At 46.6% G+C, this 8,039-nt stretch overlaps 1 pseudogene; it reads left to right on the top strand.

The window, feature by feature from the left end:
* The first annotated feature begins 5,323 nt into the window (after positions 1 to 5,323).
* On the top strand, positions 5,324 to 6,880 carry LOC103542207 (cytochrome P450 2D14-like; annotated as a pseudogene).
* Positions 6,881 to 8,039: the final 1,159 nt, after the last annotated feature.

Raw genomic sequence — 8,039 nt, 5'->3', positions numbered from 1 at the left:
AAAACTAAGAAGTAAACAATTTTGAACTGTCTTTTACATTAGCATTCTGTGGCTTGGAAAATTTATAAACACTTTTCATAATTTCTAGAAAAATGCTATTTTGTAGTACAACTTTTAATGAAATACAAGACATGTTTATTAATAGACTCAAACATCTTTTGGTTTCTCTGTAATAAGAGACCAAAAGTTGATAAACTTAGACATGTTTAGCAATAATGTTTTGGTATTTTATCTTATTTGAAAATGACCTAGATATTCAATGATTTTTTTCATTTAATTTCACCTAGCAAAACTTCAAAGTTTCAAGTTGCCACAGAGATTTTGGAAGTTATTTATTTATTTATTTCAGGGGAAGATGGGCCCTGAGCTAACATCTGTTGCCACTTTTCCTCCTTATTTGCCTCCCCCTCTTAAGCCCCAGTACACAGTTGCGTATAGCTGTAACTCCTTCCGGCCCTTCTCTGTGAGCTGCCACCACAGCAGGGCTGCTGACAGACAAATTGTGTGGTCCCACTCCTGGGAACCAAAGCAGTCTACTGAAGTGGATCCCAGCAAACTTTAACCACTAGACCATCAGAGCTGTCTCTGGAAGTTATTTTAAATACACATGCCATAAAACATAATTATTGTTAAAAAGTTTGCCCAAAAACTTTTATCTGTTTCACATCTATTTAGTTTACTTGTTGCCAATAATTAGTTAGATTGCCTGTCAAACTTCATGAAACCTTAGACAAAATTAGCTATCATTTTAAGTTACTGTTTTTATTATGTAGTTTTATAACACAGATAACATGAGTTTATTTCACTAATAAAGGCTTCATGTCTACGTCATATCCAATGTTCATAACTCTTAGTACAAGCCTGTTTCATTCAAACAGGCAAACTTAAATAAGTTTTCATTTACCGAAGATTAATTTATATCATGTTAGCTTGAAAAACATCTGGGTTAGTTTCTGTTACGTTTAGAAATAATTTATATAAGTGCTTACTTTAAGCCAAATCAATAGAGCTCTTAATTTGGGCCAGACCATTCAGAAGTAGAAAAATATCTCACATTTACAACATATATGTGTAGACATACATGAGGACACAGGTAGACACAGAGAGAGAGCTTACAGCTTCTATTAAATTTTTGGTATGAATCAGATGCAATACAAAGTTCACTAGTTTATTAAATAATTGGAGCCAAATTCTGTTTTGGTAGCTGGAAAGGTTATCTTATTAAACGGTTGGGTTTTTTTTCTCTGATGAGAACCATTTGCATTTCAAAGAAGGAGTCTCAGGTCTTAGAGAAGATGGGAGCAGAAAATTTACATCACAAAAGCATAGAGAAAGCATTCAAGTTTTCTTCAAGATGGTGTTTCTGGGACATATTCACCTCATCAGTTTCTAACATCTCAATAATATCTACAAGCATTTGGAGAGGAACAGAGGAGGCTTTTGGACTGGCAAAAGAACAAGTGAACTTTGAACCACCTTCTAGAGACATACCTCTGGCCTTGCAGGGATTTGCAAGACAAACTCAGTTGTTTCTGTTACTACACAAACAGCATGATCCGAGAGACAAAAGCCAACCGTCAAGAGGCAAGATGGTGGCAGAGAAAGGGCATTTCATTACAACTTGCTAGCAAGGGGGGAGATGGCCAGCTAATGTCTGAAAGAACCTTCTTAAGGGGTCACAGAATCTTGAAGCAGCTATATAGGCCAGCAGGTTATAGTGGAGGGGTTAGGAATGTTGACCCAGGCGTCACCACACCAGATGTTTCAGTATTCATTGATGAGGGCTATCACCATAGACTCTCTGTTCGGGGGTCATCACATTCCTAAGGAACTCAAAAGAATGAAGTTATCGTCTTTTTGCAGCTGGGAGGTACGCGTACAAATAGGGGTCATAACATCTACAGAGCAGGTGGGTCTCCTGGAGGGTGCATATCCAGCCAGGTTAGTCAGAGATCATTCAAAGTTACAATACGGTTTCTTTTCTACCATATGGCTTCCCTTACGCCAACCTCGTGTTGAGCTGGTATCATTCTCTGCCTCCATGATGGGTGGTAGATTCTGGTGCCGGGAAGCCGAGGAGTAGGGGTTTGGGAAGCTTCAGTTTCTTACAAGGACTTGTAATTAGTCAAAACTTCCCCATGAGGCTCCCTGGCTTTTAACAATTTGTAACTTCTATTTACCTTGTGAAGCTCAGGGACACAAAGGCCAAAGAAACCGATATTTACATACAAACATAATTAAAGAAGGAAGGAAAGCGGAAGGGGCTCAGGAGTGCCAAGTGTGGGATCATCACAGACCCTCAGCAGACTCTCCTTAGACAAAAGTTTCTAATCTGCTGAATGTGACATTCCTAAGGAATCTAAGAAAACAGTTATTTTCTTATCGGAGAGAGACAGAACGGTTTAGACAGAGGACTTAAATCTTCTGCTAACAAGTCATTTTAGCTACTGATTACCGACTGGCTCCTTAGTGGCTTGCCTCCAAGCAGTTTTCAGTGTTTCTCTAAAGCACACTGAGAGAACAAGCTGGGGAGGGGGCTTAGACATGGAGTCTCGCATGTTAACTTGGTTTCAAACGTATGGCACCTTTTAAAACGTCTGTACAAAGTGCTTAATAAAGGCCCTCCTTCCAAGTGCACAGTTCAACTCTAGACCATTTGCCTTGCGGGAGGGGGGTGGAGCTTTCATTAGAGTAGTCATTGCAAGAGCTTTCTAAAAGTTTTCTCAATTTAGAAGTTTTCCAATTTAAGGACCTATTGTCTGCCCATTGACAAGTAGGATCTTAATAGCAACTCAAACCAATAAGCCTTTTGTGGCTTAACCAGGACCCAAGAGCAATCTCCAAAAGAGAGTCCATAAAAGCAGCCCTCACAACATCTGGAAAGTTCACTCCCAAAAGTAGTCTAAGAAAAGAAAGGCCTCTGTTGCACAGCTGGTAGCGCACAAACAAGCAGTGAAGGCTGACGTGACAAAGGCCCCCGATGGACTGGGACCCCTCATGAGAAACTCTCCTGAGAGCTGATACAACCAGATGAAGAGAGTACATCCCGGAACGCCAGTTCTACTCTACTAGCCATCAAGATGCACACTGGTACATGCATCCTCTGAATGGCGGAGACCAAAGAGGTCACACAGCCAAGCTCTCAAAACATAGAACAAGACAAAAGAAAAAGCCTCATCCTATGTGCACTTAACAGCTTTAGCTAAGCCTTGGGTCTCTCGGAGCCAAACTAATACCTAGGAGGGAGGTGCTGTAGGGGTGGAGATTGTGTGTGTTTTATAGAGTACCTCATTGTATGGAAATTTTCTTGAGGTTGGCAGGGGACCTGTTGTCATCTACCTGGTTCCATGACCAGCTTATCCTATCATGGGAGTCTTCTTGAGGCAGTGCACACCCTGATGGCTCTTAACTGCTCCACTCGTGCCCACCAATATTGCAGCTCTTTTGGCTTCCAAGACGCCCCTTAGACAGCTTTCACCTTGTGCGCATATTAACCCCCAGCAAAGTTCGCTCCACGCTGGGCCAGATAACAGCTGACAGAGATGCCTGCATCTTGCCCTATCCTTTTTCCTTTCTGTGTCAAATGACACAGAAGACAGGGACAAGGAAAAATGTGACCACCTCTGGAAGGAGAAGGATCAATAAACCAATGAGCACTGAGACCATTTTTTACCCAGAATAACTGAATGATCCATTGTCTGGCCATTTTCTCCAGAGTCTAACAATATTATGCCTGTGCAACCTAATAAAAGAATATCATCTTTTCCTTTTTCATGGGCTTGAAGATACAGTTGCCCAGTTTGGGAGAATGCAGCCTAGGGGGACATTGGTGGAGAATGAATTTTCATTTCCCATTCTTTCAGAATTTAGACTTGGCAGGTCAAAAGTATACTTATGCTGCAGCTCGAACCAGAGAGCAAAAATATGGGATATCCCCAAAACCAAGACCCTTACAGTGAAGGCCAAACAAAGGCTTCCTTTTTGGAAGTCAAAGCAGAAGGAAGAAGAAATAAGAATCTGGTCACTTGTACCAAAGTTACCAAAAAGACATTTTCCAAACCCAGAAATCATTTCTCTATTGCAAAAGAAGCTACGTGCCAGAGTTGGCGGTGTTAAGGCAGGAAAAAAAATTCCAGAATGGGCCCTGGGACAGGTGGTCCCAGGGAGCTGCTGGACTCATCCACTGGTTCACCACACTGGCAAGGGGCTGATGAACTACGGGCAAAAGAGTCCATTTGGACTTTCCTCCTGGCTGAGTCGCCAAATTGTTGCTGGACTAGGTTCATTTTGCCTGATGCACAGTTATGCCAATCACCAAGGCAACAAGTTTGCAAAGAGAAAGGATTTTATCTCAAGACAGCCAAGCAAGGAGGTGGGAGAATAAATCTCAGATCAACAATGGGGGCTCGGGGATACTCATGGGGTAGGGGCAAGGTGGTCTGAAGTGTGGGGATAGATGGTATTGGGAGGGAGGAGAAGGGAGGTAATTGATGATCTGCGCAAGCGTGGTCAAGCTTCGTGCCTCTTCACAGGATTCGTGTTCACAAAATGGCGGTGTCAACATGACTGAGGGTGGAGTTTTTAGCTCCTTGATGTCAAAAAGTTCACTTACTGAGCATTTGTGCAGGCCCAGTTGATGAGTTGGTGGTCTCAACTGGCCTTAACTGGACAAGGTGTCTCAGTTCCTGAAAAACCACTCTTAATTACTCTCTTGATAAGTTGGGGTCAGTGGAACTGGTCCCAGAGGGCCTGTGGTTACTGGGATGGCGGCTGGAGAAGAGGAGATGAACGCAACCCCTGACCTGCACCATCCCCTCTCAGGATGCCCCTTTAGACCCAACACCCTCTTGAATAAAGCAGTGAGAAAGGTGATCTCCTCCCTCACCTATGGGTGCCACTTCAATTACAACAACCCACGCTCCCTCAAGCTATGGGACTGAACACAGCATTTACTGAAGGAGGAGTCAGGCTGCTTGCCTCAGGTGCGGAGTGGAGGGGGCCAAGGAGCCCTGCAGGCGAGCTCCATGGAGGAGAACTCTATGCTGCAATGGGCCTCCATGAAGGAGGGTTTGTCTAGAGGAGTACTGGGTGAGAGGGACCCAGGAGAGGACTAAGGCGCCAGTACATCCTTCATTGGAAGCCAATAGAACCCATGAGCTGCCGATTTTAGGTTTATCCTTCTGGGTTCCAGGCCAGGAGAGAGGGTCAAGGTCAGAACTTAGAGAGGAACCATGTCAATGGAGGGGACACCTCTGAGGTGGCTGGAACCTGACTGGGCCCAGGAGAACACCTGAGCAGAGGGAGGACCCAGGACCCCACGTCTATGCACAAAACAAGTGCTGACGCGATTCCTGTGCTCCTACACATCCTGGGGCTGCCTGCCAACGTCTTTCCGGGACATAGGACCTTCATAGTCTGATGGATGAACTCACTGCCAAACACATAATGGCATGGGACCTGGCCCAGCAACCCTGAGACTTGACTGACAGCTTCCTGAATGAGGTAGAGAAGGTGAGCTGACAGGGACAGGGACAGAGGTTGTGGGTTGAGGGCCCCATGAGGCAAACCTGGGCAAGGTGGGACCTATGTATCACCCAGTGACCAGACACCTGGGCTGATGGGTGCAGAGTGGGAGGCCATCTGGGGGCTTCCTTCCTCTGCCCCTGAACCCCCCGTCTCTGCATTGCCTGGGCCAGGGGGAACCTCAAGAACAGCTTCAATGATGACAACTTGCGACTGATGGTGGCTGACATTTTCTTTGCCAGGATGGTAACCACGTTGCCCACACTGGTCTGGACCCTCCTGCTTATGATCCTGCACCTGGATGTGAAGCATGAGGCCAACCTGGGGTCCCAGTGGGCTAGGCAAAGGAGGATAGGGACAGGTTGGGGGCCCTGAGCTTGTTTTGGCCACCAGGAGCTCCAAACAGAGACTAGGCCCTGAATCAGAGGTCAGAGTGACCTCCTCCTCCAGGTGAGCAGAGCCCCTGCACAGGAGTCAGGAGGAGGTCAGGGTCCACCCTTAGGGTTCTGACCACTAAGGGGAAACTTCTCTGTCCAGGCCATGCCCAACAAGAGATTGATGAGGCGACAGGGCAGGTGCAACAACCAGAGATGGGGGACCAGGCCCGCATGCCCTTCACCATGGCCGTGGTCCATGAGGTGCAGCGCTTTGGGGACATCATCCCACTGGGCCTGCCCCACATGACATCCCGTGACGTTGAAGTGCAGGGCTTCCTCATCCCCAAGGTAGGCCTGTGGCCCTCCTCACCCCAGCTCAGCTCCACGTGCCCCCTGCTAGCCCCAGGTTGACCATTACCAGGTGGGACCAGGACCGGAAATCAAGCCACCTTGGCCTTATTCCAAAGTCACCAACTGTCCAGCCTGGTTGGGTGTGGGGATGAAGTAGAGACAGAGCTAGCCCCATCCATTCAGAACCCCCAGTCATGGGCGGGAGGTGACACAAACTAAAAGATGCCCCAGTGTGTTGGAGGAGCAGTGCATGCAAGGACAGGTGGCGATGAGCATGCCCATCGGAGGCTGGTCGCTTTGCCCTGCCATGGGGACAGGGAGGGTACCATGAAGTTTCTTGGGCTGAGATTGACTTGGAAGAGTCCAGGTGTGTGCCAGGCAGAGAGTGTGGCCCAGGAGTGTTTGGTGGCAGGGGTCCAGGCAACCCCCAGCCCAGACCCCACCCAGGAGGCATCTCCTGCCAGGGGCCCACCCTCATCACCAACCTGTCATCGGTGCTGAAGGACAAGACCATCTGGAAGAAGCCCTTCTGCATCCACCCTGAGCGTTTCCTGTACGCCCAGGACCACTTTGTCAAGCAGGAGGGCTTCATGTCCGTCTCAGCAGGTGCCTGTGGGAAGCCCGGCTAGCTGCCCCTCGCGGGGGAGGCTTGGTGGTGTGGAGGCCAAGTCCCCAGGCTCACTGACCCCCTCATACCCACCCACAGGCCACCACTCATGCCTCGGGGAGCCGACCTTCTACTTTCTGTCTCTGTGATTTTGACTACTCTAGGGACCTCACATAGGTGGAATCATACGGTATTTGTCATTTTATGACTTACATTTCAGTAAGCATGATGTCCTCAAGGTTCCTCCGTGTTGTGACATGTGTTTGAATTTCCTTCCTTTTTTTTTAGACTGAATAACGCTCCATTGGACGTATAGGCCACATTCGCTTTCCCTTGATTTGTCGATGGACAGTTGGGTCGCTTCTACCCTTCAGCTACTGTGAATAACGCTGCTGTGAACATGGGGTACAAATACCTCTTTGAGACTCTGCTTTCAGTTTGTGGATATGGAAGCACTAGGCTGTTTCCCACAGCAGCTGCCCCATTTCACATTCCCACCAACAGGGCACAAGGGTCCGATTCTCCACATCTTTGTCAACACTTGCTATTTTCTGTTGTGACAACAGTAGGCATCCGATGGGTGTGAGGTGTTATTTCATTGTGCTTTTGATTTGCATTTCCCTAGAGCTGAGTGATGTAGAGCATCTTTTCATGTGCTTATCGTCCATTTGTATATCTTCTTTGTAGAACTGTCTATTCGAGTTCTTTGCCCGTTTTAAAATCAAGCTGTGTGTTTTGCTGTTGTTGCTCTTTGAGAGTTTCAGGAGTTCTCTGTATATTCTAGATATTAATCCCTTATCAGATACAGTCGTGTGCCGCCTAACAATGTGTGGGTATGACGACTGCATGTGTAACAGCGGTCCCATAAGATTGGTACCATGTAGCCTAGGTGTGTAGTAGGCTATACCACCTAGATTTGTGTAAGGACCTGCTATGATGTTCACACAATGATGAAATCACCTAAGGATGCATTTTTTAAAACGTGTCCCCATCTTTAAGCAATGCGTGACTTTACATGATTTGAAAATATGTCTCCCGTTCTGCAAGTTAGCTTTTTATTCTGTTGACAGCATCTTTTGATGTGCAATATTTTTAATTTTTATGAAGTCCACCTTGTCTGCTTTTTCTTTGTTGCCTGCGCCTTTGATGTCACATCCAAGAAATTACTGCCAAATCCAATG

Source organism: Equus przewalskii, chromosome 29 (assembly GCF_037783145.1).
Source record: "Equus przewalskii isolate Varuska chromosome 29, EquPr2, whole genome shotgun sequence".
Classification (NCBI taxonomy): domain Eukaryota; kingdom Metazoa; phylum Chordata; class Mammalia; order Perissodactyla; family Equidae; genus Equus; species Equus przewalskii.
The sequence above is the reverse complement of the archived record's forward strand: the minus strand, read 5'-3'. Positions and strand labels throughout refer to the sequence as shown.